This window comes from Cryptomeria japonica, chromosome 3 (assembly GCF_030272615.1).
Source record: "Cryptomeria japonica chromosome 3, Sugi_1.0, whole genome shotgun sequence".
Taxonomy (NCBI): Eukaryota; Viridiplantae; Streptophyta; class Pinopsida; order Cupressales; family Cupressaceae; genus Cryptomeria; species Cryptomeria japonica.
The window spans coordinates 897,887,728-897,908,549 of NC_081407.1; positions in this window are offsets into that span (position 1 = coordinate 897,887,728).

The following is a 20,822-nucleotide window of genomic DNA, read 5'->3' on the forward strand; positions in this document are numbered from 1 at the left end:
ACCGCACAACTCGGCCACCAAAAATGCACATATTATAAATTCAGCCCACCACGATAGCCTCTGGAAACATGTAAAAATTGATTCGTTTTTAAAAAACGTTACAATACGTTACTATTCCACACATCTTCATTTCTGCCATCCCATTAAGCCCGATATTCTTGCAATAATGAAAACGCAGTCCAGATACCCAAAAAAACTTGTGATCGATTAAAAAAGATCGTGCTACAGCCTTAACAAAGTCGGCATCTCCTCATGTGAAACTGTGAAAACATAACTCACTGATTTCAGACGCAAACAACATGATATTGGATTTCTTGCTGCCATGTCTTAAAAAAATCTGGATACGTATATCAAAACATGACTTTAGCCAGAGCTAATAATCTTGACTGCCCACTACTTCAAAATCGACTGAATAGGTAACGGTAGCATTAAAAAAAATTCTTCCATATACGTGGATATAATTCAACTAGAAGCTGACAAGGCATGTGGAAGATTCAACTTGTGACATGGCAGAGAAGTCTGATTTTGTCATAAGTCCAGGACAAGTAAGTAGCTGACAATAGACAGGTAGGCACACAAGAAGCTGATGGAAACACGCACACTGCACAAGTAGTCAAGCAAACATCTCAACCATACACCCAAGCACCTCAAGCTAGCAAACAACTAGCTCAAACAGGCAGGCAACCACCTCAAGCAGCCAGGCAGGCAACTCAAGCAGCTCAAGCTGCTCAAACAAGTAGACAAGAAGACTGCTCAACTGAAATTCATAAACAGATACAACTCATCCTTAGACATCAATGACAAATAATCCAACACTCCACGTACGACCTTCTCTTTCTTCCGTACGGCTCACCTGGCACTTCATCTTCCACGTATAGCTTCACTTCATCACTTTCAACGTACAACGACTCACCTGGCACTTAATCTTCTTGCATGTGAGACTTCGATTCATCTCTTTCAATGTACAATTTGCTCGTTGGTGCTCTGTACAATGCATTTTGTGAGATTTTGCCAAGATCAAGGGCACAATGAAAAGCATAAAGAGAGACAATAGAATGACAAGAACAAACTGTATTCTCATCAATATACAAAGGATCAATTGGATCAACCAATACAATGAATATGAGCCTGCTTATATGGGCAAGGTCATATGGATATACGAGTACACAATCATGACATGTGGCTCAATGAGAATCAAGGGTAGGTAAGAAATACTAGGGGTAGGTAGGAGAAATAATATAATATTCCACAAGAGGTGGATGACCCCACCGAATGTGGAGTGTAACAGCAAAATAAGACCACAAAAGGTGGAATTTCTCCTACAAGCTATATCCCTATGTGCACACTTCTCGAAGTGTCTCATATCCAAACTACGAAGAGATGCATTATCCTAAGTTAACTTAAGTAAAGTGTAATAATATCCATGATGAATATTTAGTTACACCAACACTTAGGGGAATGAAGACTCAAGTCAACAATGCAAGATGGGTCCCGGCTACGAGGCTATGATAGGTACCCATGTACAATATGCAAATGCAAGAAAAACTATGCAATGCAATCTCTCACAAACAAAGAAAGGGAGAAAACCCAGTGGGAAAAAACTCCTCCCCAAAAAAGAGATGAATGTACAAAAGACTCTCAAAGGAGGACAAAACCTCAAAGAGGAAAAAGTCCCCCCCATAAGAGAGGAAGGAGAAGTCAGCTGACCCCCCCTAATGAGACATCCAGCACCCCCAAGAGAGTTCGCAACTGTTGGAACTTACTCTCGGTGAAAGGTTTGGTAAAGATGTCAGCAACCTGCTCCGCTGTAGGACAATACTGCAAATCAATGACCTACTCCTGAATCAGCTCTCGGATGTAGTACATATGGATCTTGATGTGTTTGGTCCGCTGGTGCTGGACCAGGTTCTTCGAGATTGCAATGGCACTCTGATTGTCACAATGTAGAACTGTCGGCCGTGGAGTGGTGAACCCAAGCTCTGTGAGAATCTGCTGAAGCCAAATGGTCTCAGTCGTTGCATTAACAACTCCTCGATACTCAACCTCAGTCGAAGAGAGAGCAATAGCATGCTGCTTCTTGCTCTGCCAACAAATGGGGCCCAAACCAAGGTGAAAGTTGTAACTTGAAGTAGACTTACGATCATCAAGATCGCTAGCCCAATCGGAGTCTGTGTAACCAACCAAGCGAAGTCTTGTGCCTGCTGCATAGTGAATCCCATAGTGATGTGTACCCTGGATGTAATGAAGGATGCGTTTGGTGGCTTTCCAATGAAGCTCATGTGGTTCTTGCATGAAGCGGGAAACCATGCCAACCGCAAATGAAATATCAGGGCGTGTGTGAGTCAAGTAGATGAGACTACCCATAAGTTGACGATACAATGTGGCATCAACTGGTGGAGAAGAGCACTGAGCCTCAAGCTTGACTCTTGAAAGAAAGGGAGTCGGGGCAGGCTTACAATCAACCATATGAAAGCGTGCAAGAAGATCAAGAGCATACTTGGGTTGCAAAAGAGTGATCCTGGAAGATGATTGTGAAATCTCTTCCCGAGAAAATAGTGCAAAAGACCCAAGTCAGTCATAGCAAATCTGTCATGCAAAGCAGATTTGACCCTGCTAATAATGGATGCGGTGTTCCTTGTAATGATCAAATCATCAACATAGAGCATAAGTATCAAGTGTGAGTCATCTTGTCGCAAAATGTAGACATTTGGATCGGAATGACACTTGGTGATCCCTCCGGAGAGAAGAAAGGAATCCATCTTGGCGTACCAAGCCTTGGGGGCCTGCTTAAGGCCATAGAGAGATTTCCTTAGTCTGCAAACCAAGGAAGTATCCTGGATGAAACCCTGTGGCTGCTCCATATAAATCTCCTCATCAAGATCCCCATGAAGATAAGCACTCTTTACATCCATCTGACGTACAGTCCAACCATGAGCTGCAACAATAGCAAGTGTCAAGCGAATGGAGTTCATCTTGGCTACGGGCGCAAAGGTCTCAGTATAGTCAACACCTGGAACCTGAGAGAAACCTTTCGCAACAAGCCGAGCCTTATACTTATCCACACTACCATCCACGACAAACTTGGTTCGATAGATCCACTTACATCGAACCATCTTTCTCCCCTTAGGGAGAGGGACTAACTCCCATGTGTTGTTCCCTCATTAAGGAACTATACTCTTCCTCCATAGCTTGCTCCCACTCAGGAACCCCTGATGCTTCCCGAAATGTTTGCGGATTGGAAGTGGTAGCAATGAATGCATGTGGAAGATCCTGATGCTGTGATCGAGTCCTCCATGTATCAGAAGGATCCCCAACAAGAGAACCCGCTGACTCAAGTGTCTGTCGAGCCCAACGAGGTCTAGGTGGAGGTGGAGAGCGAGGCTCCTCAATTGCAAGTGGATCCTGCAGAGGTGTAACCCTGCGAGTCGGAGTTGAAGGAGTCTCATCATCTGAATCACTGGCATCACCATCCACAATGGAGGAAGGTGGAGGAGGTATAGAGGCTAAGCTAGGAGAGCTTTCCTCAAAGTGAACACTCCTCTCAATAAACACCTCATGTGTCTCAGGATCCATCAATCTATATGCCTTAACATCCTCAGGATATCCAACAAATATGCAAGGCCTACTCCGAGGTTCCAATGCCTTGCGTTTCTATCGAGGTATGCGAGCCCATGCTGGACACCCAAAGACTCTGAAATGTCTCACAATCGGTTTCCTACCAGCCCAAGCCTCAGAAGGAGTAATACCTTGCAAAGCTTTGTGAGGAACCCGATTCTGGATGTGTGTGGCACAACTGATAGCCTCTGCCCAAAAGGCGGGATCAAGAGAACGTGCATGTATCATACAGCTAGCCATTTCCTTGAGAGTTCTATTCTTGCGCTCTGCAACTCCATTCTGCTGTGGAGTGTATGCAACAAAATGCTGAAGATCAATCCCCTCAAATGTACAAAAAATCTTCAAGTCTTTTGTTCACATATTCCCTTCCATTATCTGTATGACAAATCTTGACCACTTTCCCGAATTGCTTCTCCACACGAGTCTTGAAGTCCTGAAATCTGTCAAATACTTCACTCTTATGAATAAGAAAGTCGACCCAAGTGAAGCGGGAGTAGTCATCAATGAAGGTGAGGACATAGCGGGCCTTACTAAATGAAGGTGTTGGAAATGGACTTGCTACATCGCTGTGAACAAGTTGAAGAACTTCCAAAGCTCTCCAAGATTTCCCCTTATCAAACTTCTCCTCGGGATGCTTGCCCATGGAACAACCTGAACATACACCCTCTGAAAAACTGATTCGAGGTAGACCCATGACCATGTCTTTAGTGCTGAGCTGCTGAAGATAGCGGTAGTTGAGGTGACCAAACCGCTCATGCCATAGCTTACTTTCTGAATTTGAATGAGTAAGCAAAGCCCTAGAAGGAGAACTTGGCACAAAGTGGGAGAATGAATAAAGCCTTGAGTTGTCATTGACTTGTCCCATTGCTACCAAGGCATCATCATCAAGTTCTTTTACCACAACTGAATTAGGTGTAAACTCAACCTTTTTCCCATTCCCATAGTTAGTGATTTGGTAGATAGAGAGAAGGTTGGTAGACAAGTTAGGAACATAAAGAACATTCTCAAATGTTCCATCATCCATGTCAATTGAACCTTTCCCTTCAACCTCAACTTGTGTATCATCACCTATGTAAATGTGAGGTACTTTTGATGGCTCCAATGAAGAAAACTGCTCCTTTGTAGAACCCATGTGATAAGAGGCACCTGAGTCAAGTATCCACAGCCGTGAAGAACCTGTTGTAGCCACAAATGCTTGCCCTTTTCCCTTAGACTGTGAGGAAGAGGAAGGAGATGAATCCTTCTTTGTGTAGGCGGATGGCAAGTTGTTGTTGTTTTTCTTAAGAAGATTTATCAACTCATCAACTTGCTTGGTGTGGCATCGATACTCATCATGACCATGCTTCTTGCAATATGCACAAGTTGGTTTATCCTTCTTAGGTGGAGTCCCCTTCTTGGAAGAGGATGAAAAATCGCCTTGTGATGGAGAGGATGATTGTCCAGTTTCCTGTTGTGGCTTTGACTTAGATTGCTTCTTCTTCTTGTTGGAATCTTTGCCTTGACTCCCTTGATTAGCCATCAAAGCCGTGGACTTTGAAGACTTGAGAAGCCCCATGTTCAACAACTTAGATTGTTCCAATATCAACATTTTTGTGAAAGCATCAAATGAAGGCATAATGTAGGAACTCCCCACTGTCAAACGATGAGTTTGGAAGCTTGAAACAAATGCTACATATTCTGGTGCAAGCTTGTCCAACAAGTTGAATATCAACTGAGCATCCTTTTGTCAATTCCACAATCCTTAAGCTTTGCTCTTAGCTCATTTGCTTTGGTGACATAATCTTGGATTGTATCAAAACTCTTGGGATCCAAGTTGGTGAGCTCATTGTCAATCTTGTAACCTCTGATTTCATCAACTTGACCATACAATTTCTGAAACATATCCCAAGCCTCTTTAATTGTAGTACACTTTTCAATGTGAAAAATGAGGTCATCTGATACATACTTACGCAAAGTTCCAAGAGCCATGCAATTCTTGGTGAGCCATTCTAACTGAGCATTAGGATCAGCCTTAGGATCAGGTGGTGCTGCTATTGTTCCATCTTATGTAATGCGTGAGACCTTTTTCCATTAATTTGCTCCATACGTTAATTTTCCAAGATGCATAATTATGTGGAGTTAAAGGTGGAAATTTATGAGGACTCATTTCAACAAAAATGAAAGAGCACAAGGAAAGAGAGGCACAATAACACAAGACGCCCCCCCAAATTCACTCAATCAAAGAACCCCCCCAAAATGATGATTTGACACTTTATACTTAGTGTGTGTACAATGGGCCACTTGCAAAAAATGGCAAAGTGGACTTCTGATTTCAACTTTACAACTGCCTCAATGAGGCCAAAGGAAACTCAAACTGATAATGCAAGAGATCTAAACTAAGATCCAAGCAAATTACAAGTACCAAATAGGTCAAAAAAACCAATATCTAAAAGTACAATATCCACTCAAAATCTCTGAAAACTGATCATAGATTATGGAAGTAGACGAAAAAATATGCACTTAAAAAAAACGGCACCTGAAAAGGAGGTCGTATGAGCTCAAACGAAGCCTTTGAAGTTGCAAAATTGAGGATTGGACAGGTAAAACTGAGAGAATCCAAAAATTTCGAAAAACCTGTGCACCAAAATCAGAAAATAATCACACCACTGCGAAGAGCACGAAAAATTAGCTCAAATAAAAAAAAATTGCACCCAAAAAGGAGCAAAATTGAGCAAGTTATGAGCCTCCAAAGTTGACCCAAAAATCCAAACTGCTCAACCAAGAGGGGTCTAAAATTTTCAAAAATGCTAATGTCAACAAAACACTGTGCTAAATTTGACGACCGTCTGACCATCAAAATGGCCGTTGCACTCTTGGATCAGGCTGACTGGGTAGAAGGTACGGACCCTTTTTTGAAAAAATCCGAAAATTCCGTACCGTACCACTCGCATTGGGCAAAAATTTCTCCAACACCCAAAATTCGACTTTCGCCAAAATAGGTCGAGTTTATACTCGATGTTTATGGAAACGGCTTCCCGGACGCAATGGTGAGGTCGAAAATTCTCTGGGATGCCTCCAAAACGCGCAATATCTCAGATCCGAAAATAGAAGCCTTCCAAGATGTCTCCCAAAACCAATCAATGAAGCCTCAATAGCTCTGATACCATGTGAGATTTTGCCAAGATCAAGGGCATAATGAAAAGCATAAAGAGAGACAATAGAATGACAAGAACAAATTGTATTCTCATCAATATACAAGTGATCAACTGGATTAACCAATACAATGAATATGAGCCTGCTTATATAGGCAAGGCCATATGGATATACGAGCACACAATCATGACATGTGGCTTAATGAGAAACAAGGGTAGGTAAGAAATACTAGGGGTAGGTAGGAGAAATAATATAATATTCTACAAGAGGTGGATGACCCACCGAATGTGGAGTGTAACAGCAAAATAAGACCACAAAAGGTGGAATTTCTCCTACAAGTTATATCCCTATGTGCACACTTCCTTAAGTGTCTCATATCCAAACTACGAAGAGATGCATTATCCTAAGTGAACTTAAGTAAAGAGTAATAATATCCATGATGAATATTTAGTTACACCAATACATTTACTTCATTGTATGGCTTAGTTGTCTTACCCTCATACGGATTGACAAGTTCGTACGGCTCGACTGCCTCCTCTGCATACAACCAAGAATTATTTTTTCGATGTATTGCTTGGCAACTGAATCCTCGTGTGGGTTAATGCTTCCTTTGTCCTTTATTCTCACCTTGCTATACGTCACCCTTCCTCCTTGACCGTATGACCTACTTTTCCTTCCCCAATTTTGCTGTATTTGGTCCGTATGGGCTGCACTCTAGAGATTTGTGATATAACCCCGGACGCCAAGCTTGCTGACCTTGCCTTGGTTAGATGCACTTGTGACCAAAAATGAATTGAACTTGGTCTGTAAGTGCCCTCTTCGTGTAAAGTAAGCCTTTTAATCAGTGCCTTTATTAAACTCATGCGAAATGTTTCTCTTTATAATGTTCTCCACGTGTTTGCTTTTTATCATTTGGACACTTTTTATTTTTGTTAACGAATTTGCCTCTCTAAAATAACTCAAAGATGACTCATCATTGCCCAAGGTAAAAGACAAACTATAAACTAACAAGTGGAGAACTTGCCATCAGATTAACAACTTTCCTCTGAATTTTAGAGGTACAACTCCCTCTTATGATATAATTTGGTTCTTTTTGAGGTGTGCTTTTTACCAGAAAGCAATAAAGGCGGAGCTTTTAACTAGAAAGCTCTAAGGGTAAAAGAGGGGGTTTCGACAAAAATATCATTGAATAGAATACAAAGATTCTACCCTAAAGTATTGAAATTTGTAGAACCAGGGCTTTATAGCTCCATTCATTCAAAGCTAAAAATTTATAGTAATGTGTGCCTGCAAATTTCAATTTTCATTCAACAGATAATGTTGTGACGTTTTCACACATCTCCCCATTGCAAATGGGGACCCCCACTTTTTCGCTTTCTAGGTTAGTTGTCTTAGCTTAGTTGTTAGTAGTTGTCAAGTCTTTGCTATTAGTCTTTTATTTGTAGTAGCTCAGGAACTAGTCAAGTCTCCCTCTTTAAGATAAAGTGAGGTACAACACTTCCTTTGCCGTCCAAAGCTTCCGACCTGCCTTTCCAGCACTACTAGTGGATGCCCAAGCTTGATCGCTTCTCTCCCATCTCCTTTCACTACCTCTCCATCATTCATCCTTTCCACCTCACCTCCCATAATTTTATCCCTACACCCTTCCTTCCATCTCACCCCATTACCTACTTTTATTCCAAACCTTATACCTCTCATCTTCCATTCACCATATCTTCTACTTCCCATCTACCATCCTATCTTCCATCTACCTTTCCCCCTCCATCCTAATCTACACCTTCTACTTCCTACCCTTCACTCCCATCTCCTTCCATTTCCTAACTTCCCTTCCCTAAATACCTCATACCCTCCACTCCCTACATTTTCTAACCTATACCTCACACCCCTAAACTTACCTATCCTAACCCGCACCCCATAGCCTTTCCCTTATTTCCCTAAGCTTACCTTCTATTCCATCCCTTCTCCTACATTACCTACACTCCCTTACCTCCCTAACCCCTACCCCTATCCTATCCTAACTCCCTGCACTACCCCCTTATACCTCTCATTCCACTTCACTCCCCAAACATTCTAAATCTACCTTACCCCACGGTATGTCCTACCCTTCCTTACATCCCCCACATCCATATCCCTAATGTCTCCCTTTCCCCCAACATTCTCTCCTTCCGTTTCTCACGTGGCACCTTTCCTTCCACATATCTTCATCCTTCCTTGCCACACATTGCTTGGGCCCCACCAAACTCTAAAGATGGAAGAAAAAGTTTTTAAGACAACAAAAAAAGAAACAAACAAAAAGGAGAGCATCCACCTCACCATCCCCAGCTCATGCCTAAGCCCCTTCAATCCACGTTGAACCATGAGGCAAGCTGTAGCTCTAAAGAAGTAGGAAGCTGGCCTTTGAAAGAAAAGACATGTCACTTAGACAAGAAAATTGAGAATCAGCTTATAAAAGAGCAAAAGCAAATAACAATACAATGGTGCAAATTCATATTTGAAATAAGGTGAATCAGAAGTAGAAATTAAGACCAAGGTAAATCTAAAAACAGGTTTCCAAATATGTCAAACAGATCTGGAAGAGATCAATGCTCAGAATCAGAAGTAAGTGTAGCAATCAGACCTTGAGGAGATACAAAATCCGACCTGCAATGCTAAACTTAGGCCTACAAGCAATCAAATCAGACCTGGAAGATGTAAGATCAAACCTACAGGAGATTAAAACCAGACTTAGGAAGTGAAAATTAAGTGAAAAGGCACGTAAATCAAACTTTGAGTAAGGGTTTCAAGTCTGAGAAAACAAGTAATCAGGCCTAAGATATTAAAGATCAAAACCAAATCAGAACATGGCTTAAGGCAAATTCCAAGGGCAGAGAATGATTTCAACATTGCAGAAGTAAATAGAAACAACAGGATGCACATTTCAGATTACATCAATGAAGTCCTTAAGATCGATTTGAATAAGTTGCTGCAAAGTGACCAAAAGATCCAACCTGCTCATACAAATGAGGGCAGAGATACCAATTAGCAATGAAGGAATCAGATCTTGAGGAGATAAGTAATGTGTTCATCAAACTTTGGTTTTGTGCAAACCAAGCCTTAAGAACCGATTTGATGAGGGGCAACAAACGGATCGAACTTGATCAAGTATATCAATTAGTGCGAATCAAGTCTTTAAGGCCGATTCGTCTAAAGGACAACTCAGTGATTATAGTTGACCAATTCAACCATATTATTGTAGATGAACCTTTGGAAGTCGATTTGATCAATTGCAAAGGGGCAATTAAAGTTGATCAATCAAGATTACGTACGAATGGGAGTGAAAAGACCGATTCACTTTGATGAGGAAAAGGTAATCAAAGGTTGATCATCTACTACAAATGGATGCAAAAATGTCAATCCAGTTTGAGGGGACAAAGTGAGTAATTTTGGATTGCTCAAATCTATTCGGTACAAATGGAGGCAAAATTTCCGCCCTTCCAAGTTGAGGTTTCATGAAATGAAAATGGTGCAAATAGAAAACGAAATGAATTTGGTACAAATGGACCTCAAATTTCCGCCCTTCCAAATCTTGATTTCACAAAGTAAAATGAAACATATAATGAATTTGGTACAAATGGAGGTGAAAATTTCGACCCATCAGGATTGAGATTAATAAAATGAAGTAGGTATGAAAGAAATGAGAAACGAATTTGGTGCAAACAAACCTCAAAATTCCGCTCCATCCAAGTTTGAGATTGAGAAATGAATATGATGTGGATGAAACATGTAATGAATTTGGTACAATGGAGGCAAAATTTCTGCCCTTCCAAGTTGAGATTTCATAAAATGAAGGTGGTACAAATGGAACACAAAATCAATGAGGTACAAATGAAGGTAAAATTCCCGCCCTATAAAGTTTGAGATTGATGAAATGAAGATGATGCGAATGAAACTTGAAATGAATTTGGTACAAAGGGACCTCAAAATTCCGCCTCATCCAGTTTTAATTTGATAGAAAAAAAGAGGTATGAACGGAATGCAAATGAGCACGAAAATACCGATCAAGGCTTGTGATGCAAATGAAGGAAAGATAATCAATTAAGATAATGAATCTCACAAAGGATGCAATTGAAGATTGCAAAGCCCGAAGTACGAATGAAGCCTTGAGGACCGATTTACTTAGGAGCAATAAGACAATTCAAATTTGATCAAATCAATGTGCTACTACGAATGGAGACCTAAAAGCCGATTTGCCTTGGTGAAATAAGATGATCAAAAACACTTGCTAATGCAAAAGAGTCTCAAAAAGCCGCCACATCAAGTCTGACTTGGGCAAAATGAAATTGCTAGCCAAAATACAAAACTACAAATGAGAGGGTAAATGCCGACTAGGTTATACAATTGAAAGCCTAAATGCCGACATCCTAATGTCAAATCGGCTAGCAATTTAAATGATGTAAAGCGCTTAGCAAAAGATTTTATTTATTTGAGAAGAAAGTCAGCCTATAATATGAAGAAGTACAACCTTTAGCATCCAATGTCTATATAAAGGAGATGATTCATTACATTTTGAACATCATTCAAGCAATTAGAGTTCTGATCAATGCATCAAGGCACAACGAAATAGACCTAGAGAGTGATCTATCAGAACTAAAAACATCATTTGATCATATAAAATCAGAGCACATAAGAGATGAAGGATAGGTAAAGATAATATGTACTTAATGATGTTTGATATCTTCTTGTTTGTCTTGCAAGTAAAAGAAAAAGGGCAAGTCTGCTCGTAGGAAAGACTAAGGAGAAGATGAGGATATCAGAGACACATTCTGCATTCAAGAATCACATTAAAGGAGGATGAGTCCATCACATGATGAACATAGAGAAGAAAAAGGAACTTAACAATTCAAAAGGAAAGAGCTCTACATCAAGGAAATTCCAAGACATGAGGAAGATCAAGAACTCAAGGTCAAGTATATCATGAGCAAGGGAAAATTAACCAAGGTCATCGCATAGTCTACATCAAACGTGATCAAGGAAGCAGATAGTTTCAGAAGAGTTAATCAAAGTTTGCTTAATCGTAATGATGCTTCCCATCATCACCACATTGAGCAAGTGAATAATGTTGAGTATCAAGAGATATTGCTCAAACACTTTGTGTTGATCTACCAAGTACAAGCAGACTGAGGTGTCATCCTTGTCATCATTCCACCAATCAAGAGGTTCCACATCAACATGTCTAGATGCAATGCACCTCACTCATCCTATGGAGAGGCACAAACTTTGAGCTACCTAACCTCATATTCCATTGGTTCACATTCAATATTGAACCTAAATGCAATTTTCTCATTGGTCAGAGGGAGTTGTTTTGACAAACCCTAATTAGGGTTTCCATCTTGTAATCTCGGCCATTGATTGTGAATCAATCTGAGCCATTCATTGTAAAGAGTTATCTATATAAGGCTCAGTTTTCTCATTTGTAAAGGGATTAATAGCAAGTTAACAATAGTAGAGTAATAGAAGATAGATACTAGCCAGATAATTAGGAAGTAGAAGTTAGATTAGGAGAAGGCAAAGATTGTTGCCAAAATCGTGTTGTAAAGAGCATATGATTTCATTGAAGCTATGGTGAATTAATGTGTCATTTCAACAAGTTGCATGGTCTCTACTTCTCAATTCATTTGCTTTCATGTCGTTTCGATGAATGATAGGGATTGTGAATGATTAATGGTGAAATTCATTTATCCATACCACTAGTGATTCGCTGATTGTAAGTTTGCCTTGTGTGGTCAACTGGAATCCTTAAATGAGCTTAACTTCAATTGCTATTCATACCTTGATGTGCATCACCTTGATGGTATCCTTGTTGTTGATAGTGATTTGAACATCACTTGCTTTCCTTAGAAGATCGCATTAAGCTTTGCAGAGTTGTTGCTTTGCATGTCGAAGCAAGTCTTAGTCAAGTTTCATCAAAGGTTGTTCATTGTTCTTAAATTTTTAGGAATAGTATAGACTTCTTAAACCCTATCTTTTTTGCCATTTTATTTTTCAAGCAAGTAGTTAGAATCTACGTTCTAGCTACATCCAAACATTCAACATTCAAGTACTCAACGTAAGTCCCTTTGGATTACCAACAATCACATTAACCAATTGAGCTATCTACACGTCAAGACCTGACTATAGAAACCTTGGAGTCATCTTGGTTGATCATTTAACTTAGCATCCAAGAAGATTTTGATCAAGAGAGGATAAAATACTTTTGGTAAATACTTTTGGTATTTTATCTTATGTTCAATTGTGCTAAAAAACAAATCAACAGATAACAAGAAAGATAATCCAAATGCATAGTATTTCAACATAAGAAGAATAACATAATTCACCAACCGTAACCCAAAGTTATGATCCATGAAGTTGCATTCAGATTTCTTTTTTATGAACATACATTCAAAAATTGTTAAAAGGTTAAGAAACTAGAGAAGGAAAAACTATATCTATCCTTCTGACTCCTAATTGACATAAATAGACCACAATTGGTAACCGTCTTTTTAAAATAACGGTCTTTGAAAGCGACTGTTCCAAGAAAGGAATCGAACAGTTACTCAAAATAAAACAAAAATGGCTTATGAGAGCCTGACTCTATATTACTTGAACTAGCCATAGGTCTAGAGGGCAACACTATTAATTAATAGGAGGAAAAGGGTTTCTTTGTGCTACGATTGCTAACTAGAGTTGGGCATCATGCATTTCGGTCTTTTTTTCTTTTTCCTCTAACACTAAGATAACTCTCATGTATTTTGCAAAGCTCCTTTTACATTTCCAAGCTAGAGTCGTCAGTCTAGGAAGAATATCCTCTTCTGGGTCTTCAACCAATACTAGGTTAGGTTGAATTACGGGGGCGAGACCTTCTCTTGGGAGAACCATTTCGCCCCACATCAACTTGGGTCGATAACTATTTATGCATTCACCTGGCCGTGGACTTCTACTTTGCATTGGATTAATTCGCCTTAGGTGCAAGATTTCTAGCTGTAACAATTTCTCTTTGTAGAAGAAGAGTGTAAACTTCGGCTCATCTCCCCTCTCATTCCAGAATGGAAATTATCCTTCTATATTTAGTGTAACTGATCTTTTCCCTCTATGCAACCCTGTTTAACTGAGTAACTATGCCTTCATCCCTTCTTTGAATCCAATTCAAATCAGGTTGGGCTATGGGAAGATGATCTTCATGAGGAAGCATCAAACCGTCCTAAGATGGGGGGAATAATCCATATCGAGTGCTGGCCAAAGAAATTCTGAAATGGAAATAATTAAGATTCTTAAGTTCTTATTCTTCCAACAAACATGCCAGTTTGTCAGATTACTATTTCCTTGGCTAATCCCTAAAGAAAGAATGGAGTTCGGAATATTGCCACCTTTCATTTATGGACAGGGCCATCAATTCATCAAATTTTGGCACTGAGAAATAATTTCATTCTTCAAAAATCGTGTCAGTAACTTTACATGCTTTAGCCACCTAATTAGTCATTAAGGAGATGTACTTCCTAGATCTTTGAGCAGATTGTGTCTCGGAAAACAAAAATGTAGTCAGCCGATTGCAAAGGTTCTTGATCCTTTGCACGAAATTCAAAGAATTACCAAACTAGACAATGCCAACTTGGGTGACAAGACACACTAAATGCGGTCGGGTGATTGGCAAATTTAGGAACTGATTCAAGGCAACTAATGCAAAGAAGTGAGCTTTAGAGGATGATTGACTAATCGAAGATTTATAGAACTTTAGAACTAGTGCTAGAGTTTGGAAATACCCTGACTGTCCGACTATATAGACCTTGACACTATTCATGACAGACGACAATATTTCAACTTAGAGGAATTAGAACCATTATAATTAGATTCAAAAACCTGCGACCTAGCCGACAAATTTTTGAAAATTGGTAAAGGGCCTAAGTTGAGAGTCAACTTTTGATAAAGATGATTGAAAGTTTAAAACTAGGGGTAGCAATATTTAATATTTGTTTGATATCATCTCTTCTTGCTTCCGTTATATTTCTTTTTTTCTTGTCCATAGTTTCTTTTATTTCCACCATTACACCAACATTTCCTAACTTCAATATTTTATAAGAATTTTCTTCTGCCATGTTTTCCCTATTCTTATCCTTTTCATTTTTATTTTTTTCACTTTTATGGCTCCATAATACTTTTCACCTTCAATTTTTTAATTTTCTTCAATTTCTTTTTCTTTTTCCTTCCATTTTCCATCTCCATATTGTTAGATGTATCGTCCATAACTTTACACACTCGCATCCGTTTCTTTTCACCAAGTTGTAGCTTCAAGAAAATTATACATTGGTGAAAATACCTCGTAGTCCTTTTGCCAGTGGAATATCCATATGGGGAACTTGTCTTATCTTCAAAGCAGTCTTCTAATTCAAGCACCCCTTCGTCATTAGGTTCCATTGTTTTCCTTCCTTCATCCATACCCCACTCTCCATCTTCAGATTCCGATTTGGAGAGTGCCAGTTCTTCGCTCATTGATTGATTCCTCAGGTCGATGACACACTTCCTCCCATCACTCTTGATCAAGAGTGTGTTTTGCTTCCAATTGTGATTTGCCTAAACGGTGATCAACGAACCCCTCCCAATGAGTGCGTTGTACACCTTCTTCTGCAATGGGATGACTACGAAGTCCAAAATAAATTGTTTTGTCTTGATCCTTAACTTTTTGTGCCATCAATGTTCCCAATGGCTTGATGTCGTGCTGGTCGTTACCTACCAAGTGGAAGGTCGGTGGCTAGAGTGTTGGTCTTCCAAGGCATTTCCAAGTATCTTTTGGTAGTACGTTTACTCTTGAGCCTCCATCGACGATGGTGTTTGTCAATTTCCTCCCCATAATTTCCATCTTAACGATAGCTAGCTACCTCTTGATGCTCATCGTCAACAACATTGGACCATTGGCTTCATTCCCTTCACATGGTGGTTTCCTTATTGGTTCCTCTTGTGGCTTACATTGTTTCTCGCTGATTCTGTCGTCACTGAATGATCGTGTTGGTAATTGCCACTCTCAATTGCGGCATAGTTTGAAGAAGGTTTGTCACCTTGATGGGTATGATTGTTTGTAGTACCTGCTAAACTATGTTCTTCTTTGACTCCGATCACAATGACGTACTTGCAGTTTCGTTGGAGGTTGTTCATTCTTTCGCTAGCACTTGTTATACTTCTGCTCCGGCTTCTCAGAGTTGTTCTTTCTTTGTACAAGGATTCGAGTACACCGCCTTCTTCGTCTATGCTCTCGTGATTGCCAGAACTGCCTCGTCTTGTTCCCCTGCGTCTAGCATATTAATACCCTTTTGCTTTAGGTAGTTGGTGTCTTCATGGTCACCTGGTCCTGACCATTTGCAAAATAATTTACATTGTCTTACTTATTTTGGCAGTCTCTTGCAAAGTGTCCCCATTCTCTACATTGTTGACATTGTATGATAGGACATCCTCTTGATTTGTACTGTATTTGATTTCACCCTCTTCGGTGATTTTTATAACCGCCTGGCAATACATTTTGTGGTTTCGATGAAATAGACTCTCCCTACGTGAAGAGTAATTGTGTACTTCTAGTCTTCAAATTATATGGACATTCCTTTATTGAATCACCCATCACCTAGCAAATCTCACAAAACATCTTTCTAGGACAATTATCTTTTGTGTACCCCTCTATTTTGCACTCAATACACCATAGTTGATTAGTTTCTTTACTGGTTCCTTTCTCTGCCTTCAATTCTTTCATCATTCTCATCATATCCCCTCGTAGAGCCTGAACGATTTTAGATTCTTCAACATTGCTACCTTCGGTGCTCTCATCATTGTCAATCTTCCTTTTTCTCCGAGAGGATGTTTTGGATGCGCTCTCAATGTCCATCACTCGATTATGCACATTGGCGTACTATGACGGAGCTACCACTTTCATTTTCTCTCTCAACAAAGGGATCAATCCCTCAATGGATCACCTCTTCTTCAACTCGTTGACTGGCTAGTGCTTCTCCTTACTCAGCAACTCCTTGAGCCTATGATTGTATGCCCGTACATTCTTATGCTTCCCTTGTTTGGTAATATAGATTTCAACAACAATTTCATTATCATTTTGTAGGAGTTTAAACTTTGCCTCAAATGCCTTCTTTAGCTTTGCCCAAGATTTTGTGTGTTCATCTTCTAATTCTAAGAACCAATCGATGGCTATTCCTCGTAATGTTGTGGGAAACTCCCTAAACCAATAGTCTTTATCTAATTGATTGCTTGCAAACCAAATGGTTTCGCACGTCTTGCATTGCCTTGTAGGATCCTCTGACCCATTCCCATGAACTTCGGTAGCTTTTGCCGATCCACATTTGGATTTGCTAGAGGAGTCACCATATTTCTCACTTGCTTACTCCCTTGTGTGCCAAACTTGGGTGGACCATTCCAATTGCTACGTTCTGGTGCTTTCCTTGTGCTTTTAGCCATGTGTGCATCTTCTACATGTCTGCGTCTAATGTCCCCAACACTTCGGATGCTTCCAAGCGTCAACTCGTTCCTATACTCCTTTTGTCTGGGGGTTTGTGGTTCGGATCCTCCAATTCTTGGTTCCCTTGAGATGGATAGACGACAAACTATGTCTATGAGTTCAGGATTTCCCTCTTCATAGTTGTAATGTCCCTTAATAAAATACCCTAGTTTATCCTAGATTATAATTCTTAGTTATTAAAGGAGGGTTGAGAGGGGGAAGTACCTTCAACTCTTTAATAGTTAAACCCCGCAACAAATTAGGAGATAATCTACCAATTACAACATATAAGTAATTAATTACCAACATACTAAGTAAAGAATGAACTGATCATGATAAAATGAAGGAAGGCTAACTATGTAAAACTAGAAGACTAACTATAAATCAAAGAGAGATAACTATGACCAATACAGTAAAGGAAGCTATCTATGATTCATAAAGTAATGTAGGAAGGTTATAGAATAAAAGAAAGATAGATAAATATAAATGCAAAGAAACATGGATCATGAGTAGAAGAATCCCAAACAAGTTAGGAGGGATGACTCAATAGGGTGTCCTCAACAACTGTTTTTTCTTAACCATACTTGATAAGGTGTCCTAATCGTCATTCTCCCTTAATCAAGTCATACTTGGTAGGGTGTCCTGGACGCCGTTCTCCCTCAATCGAGTCAACTTCTTCTACTCATATGGATCATTATCATCACCATCATGATAGAGAAGGTGCAAATTGCCTTAGTAGGGTGTCCTAAGTCTAACCCTCTTAAGCCCAAAGGCAGATCACCTTTGACCCCCCTTTGGCCTCATGTGGACTCTTCCATTCAAATGAGGTGGTGTGCTTAGATGCTGTTCTCCCTACTGCAATCATCCTTCTTCTAGCATGTCTGATAATAATCATATGCAAAGTATCATATTTCATCACATTTGTGTAAATGTATATAACAGTGGACTGTTATCAGACATTAGTATGCAAAGAATGCTGTAGAAGTATGGTGCACAGAGTCAATGTCTTAATGTCTTAACACGGATATGACAAAGAGTTCCTTTTCCTTGCTGTAAGTTCAACCTTTTTATTCCTCCGTGTTCCTCATTCGCATTCCTTTGCCTTAGAGGTCCGACCCTATTTAAGTCGGGTGAGGGGCTGGGGAGAAGGATCGCATCTTCTTGTATGGGATGTGTCCAATCCAAGGTGCATGTTTCTTACCAATCAATTTGTTAATTATTAATTTAGACATTTAATAATCATTTCCATGTTAACCAATCATTACTGGCTATGCCAAATAGATTAGAGTGAAACAATTATAAGCATACTTAAACAAAAATGATTGAACAAATATCAATAAGCATTAAACAAATATGATTGAACAAACTAGATCGATAACATTAAGTTTAACAACCGAACCAATAATTTGAAGATTTAGAATCAGTTCATGACATTAGTTCTCGATGTTGACTATACGAACGAATGGTCTGATTGTCCAACTGGATTTTCCTCAAATGTTTCTTGTTGTAATGTGGAAAAATGGTGAATGATGGATCAAGAGGAAAACTACCCTTTCCCTCCAAGGAGAGATGAGAGTTTCACTATTGATTACCCTTCAAACACTTTTCACCAAATTACATTTGGAAGAGGAGAGGAGAATTCACTAGATTCAACCTTCAAAGATGAAGATTGAATTTTGAATGAAATGGGAATGATAAGTTAATCCCCTCTTCCTTATTTGAAATGGAAAGGAATTGATTGAATTATGTGGTGCAAAAGTGACAAAGAACTGATTATAACTTGAGATTGGAATATGGGATGAAGCTGTGCACTTGGATCTAGCAATAATATGTCGAGACGAAGTTGCCCTGCGAATTTGAGGAAAAGTTGCCCGGACTGTGGCGGGAACGTACATGGTCCTTCGAAAAATCCGCGAAATTAAAAGGGTTTTCCGCCTTTGCAAATGGAGCCCAAATCCGAAAGAATAGCTGTGCACCTACAACCTTCAAACAGAAAAGAGAGGAAATTGGGTTGGGATTGGGGGTTTGCCTTTAGGTAACCCCAATTTTGGAATTAACCAAGTAATGAAAGAAAGTACTTGCAAGTAGCTGTAAATGAAAGGCTGAATTGTAAATCACCTCAAGGGAGTTTGTGGTAGCAATGTTGATAGAAATGCTTGTATGGAATTGAATGTTGGAATCAATCTCCTCTTCAGCGGTTGAATCCTTGACTTGAATGCAACACCTAGCCTTGAAGGGAGACTTGAGAATGCTCAATGCTGGAAAAAAATGCTTGAATGCTCTTGAATGCTTGATCTCTTGTGCAACTTGAATTTATCCAACTTCGACCTATCCAACCTTATGCAAATGAGAGGACGAATGCCCCTTAAATACATGTTAGTGGATTTGATTTTCGTCACAGGCCGACATCGGGGGAGTTTCCTGCCCAATGCACAACCAACAATGCCACCCTAGGAAGGGTATTGCCCCAAAATAGGGCAGGGACAAGTGCGCCACGCCCTTGTCCTGGGAGGACAGTGGCGCCATGTCCCTGTCCTAGGGGGGACAGTGGCGCCACGCCCCTGTCCTAGGGGGGATAGTGGCGCCACGCCCCTGCCCTACCCCTTTCTCAAGGGCAGAGTGCAGACGGGGTCATGCAGAGGCCAAGAAATAAGCTATTTCTGAGGGTTGAGCAATCTCTGGTCTCCGATCAGGCTAGAGGATTCGATCTCGCGTGCGTGAGGACCCTAATGCAGTTGCTAGGGTCGCAATTTTATGACACTACACTCGTAATCTTCTCCGTTCTGTTTGTTCTACAATCCTTAAAGATCGCCTAATTGTTTGGTCTCGACCACCTTGTGGCCTCTTCTCGCCTTTATTGGGATCTAAGGGCATGAATCGCTCAAATCTTACTCGATTTTTTTGAAGGCAACGATGCCAAAATGTTAACTGCTATATCTGATATATTAAATATAGGAAGAAAATGCCAATGCATACTAGATACAGGAGTAAAATATATCTTAATTCACACATGAAATTATTACAGAGAGGTAGATCAGAGATGGTCGGCCAAGGATTACAGTTGATCCGACTCTATCATAGTACCTTCCTTGACGGTACACAACATATTTAAAGGACCCAATGTTTGCCAAGAGAAACACAACTGTCAACCGACCGACACATATAACTACCCAAGAGTGACAACAAATTTAATTTGGACTATTAATACATTGCCAGATAAACATAACAATAGGCATTGTATGCTGACTACATATGGGGATAAAATGTCCCCTTATTGTCCTTAGTGTGTGGGCACCAAAAGTGTTTGAGGGATGTTTGGGGCCCTACCATCTTTGAGATAGCATGGAAGATTGGATGACATTTTTTTATCACCTAGGGATGTCAAAGCATCCTTGTGGATAGAACCCTTAGTTTAACAAAGGTACATATTTAGGAAATGATGTTGCTAGTTTGGGTTTGGGTTCAAGGTTCAACTTCTGGTATTCATAAAAAGCCCTAAATCCATAACGAGCCTTGGGAGTAAAAAGACCAGAAGCTTTTGGTGTTATAAATAATGTCTAAACCCAATGCATTT